The sequence below is a fragment of the Meles meles genome, unplaced genomic scaffold, assembly GCF_922984935.1.
Source record: "Meles meles unplaced genomic scaffold, mMelMel3.1 paternal haplotype, whole genome shotgun sequence".
Classification (NCBI taxonomy): Eukaryota; Metazoa; Chordata; class Mammalia; order Carnivora; family Mustelidae; genus Meles; species Meles meles.
The window spans coordinates 657,553-659,826 of NW_025721609.1; positions in this window are offsets into that span (position 1 = coordinate 657,553).

The window sequence follows — 2,274 nt, forward strand, 5'->3', positions numbered from 1 at the left end:
CTGACATGCCCCTAGGACATCAATGGAACCGTAGCTGAGGTTTGCAGGCATCTGTACCCAGAGGAAGGTTCTGGAATACCTACATATGGTCTAACAATTGATCCCAGAGCCATATAACAGAATACCTTCTGTCCCCAGAAGGGTACCTGGCTCTTGGGAGCTGAGACGAACCCTCATGGGAGGAGAATCCTGCATGAAGCCTGAGGCCCCGCCACATTTTAAACTCTCTCTGGACACAAGCCAGCATTTTGACCCATCAGCATGAGGCTCTCTGTCAACTCAGCCCCCTGGCCAACTGCCCTAGAGTCTCCAGATCCAAAATGCCTTGTTCCTGAGCTAAAATGATAAGTTGAGCTGGGATTTCCAGAATCTCTCTGGTGAGCTCTGCTACCATGTCTTTTCATATGGGGGACTCTGCAGCCACCAAAACGGAACCCCCGTGTACCGCAGAAGGAGAGCTTGCTGATCGGAGCAGCTTACAAGCCCCAACCTGGGAAAACCTCCATGGCCTCATGAGGCCACCCCTCCCTTAATCAGGCATCACGGACACAAACTCCACTATGAGTGACCATCCGACACTCGGCCTGACTCAGGTGCTTGAGATCTCGAGTCAGACACTGTACATTGGAACTGCCATGTAATTGGCACTGTACTGAACCAGCACTTGTGCGTTCAGTCTTCCATCCTCACCCTCCTGGCCGAAAGCCTTCTAGATTGGGAAATCTGGAGCCACAATGCAGCCTTCTTCCTGCCCTCCTGAAAGAAGTAGGGCCCTATGAGCTGCTGAGAATCCCCATGTGAAGATCAACCTGCACGGACCTCGATGGCAACACAATGCTCAGGAGAAACCACCGAGCCCACGCATTCCTCTTTCCATTGACAACGTAGCTATTTCCATCTGTGAACAGAGTCATCTCGGCATCTGGAAGGGGTATGTCTCTGAGATCTGGCCTTATTCCTGCAACTTGGGTTAGGATCTCCCTGCAGTCATGTGGGTGGTCAGCCAGCTCCTCTGGCAGCAGCGTGGCTGGATTTAGCACTGTCAGGGTCTGGAAGGTCACTCTTGTTTCATTGAGGACGAGGGCCTGATACCCCGTCACTCAGGCATTTGTCATCCATTGGTCTGGTGGAATCCGCAGAAGGCCCTCAATAGTGTGGGTGGTGGTCAAGATGAGATTTTGACACAAATTCAATTTACTTGCATCCTGGACAAGGAGGGCAGTGGCAGCAATTATGCAGAGGCAAGAGGGGAACCCAGCCACTACTGTTTCTAGTTTCATGATAAGATAGGCTACTCTCCTTTGCCAAAGCCCCAGATTCTGAGTCAAAACTCCTTTGGCCACCCCAGTATTTTTTATGAACATACAAGTGGAAAGGCTTGGTAACGTCTGGGATGGTCAATGCACTCAGTACAGCTGTTTGTAATTCTCAAAATGCTCCTTCCGCCTTAGCTGTCCACTCTATCATAGTGAGCCCCCCGTTTGCCAGTTCATAGGGAAGTTGGGCAATCTCTTCAAACTGCAGTATCCACAGCCTACAGAAGCCCACTGTCCAAGAATCTCCCTGACTTGTTGGGACTGGGTGGGGCGGGGGTATTGGGTGATCACCTGTTTCCAGGACTCAGTGAACACACTCCCTCGTGGAGATCAAAGCTGAGATATGTGGCATGGCTCTGACAGTGCTGTGCTTTTTTTGCTGACACCTGGTACCCTTTTTCCTGCAGAGTCTGTAAGAGAACTCTCATCCCCGCCAACATGATTCATAGTCCTCAGTGGCTACTAGCAAGTCATCAACATATTGTAGCAGAGTGACTACTTGGTTGGAGTTTCTGTACTCATGCAAATCCTCGTGTAATACCTCATCAAAAAATAATGGTGGGTGAATTATTGAATTGTTGGGAAGTCTTGTACAGGTGAGCTGGCCTTGGAATACTTCCTCTGGGTCAGACCACTCAAAAGCAAAAAGGGGTTGAGATGCCCTTGCTAAAGATATGCAGAAAAATGCATCCTTGACATCTAAGATGGTATACACAGTTATTTGGGGGCCCAGGAGGGAGAGTAGGGTATAGGGGTTAGGCACCATCGGGTGGATATCTTCAACCTGTTTATTAACTTCCAACAATCTTGAACGGGTCAGTAATCCCAAGTCTCTGCCTTTTTGACAGGCAGCAAAGGTGTGTTCCATGGAGATTTGCAAGGAACTAGGATCACATCTCCTCAGAGGTGGTTAATGTACTTGCTGATCCCTTCCCTTGCTTCCGGGGGAAGGGGGTGC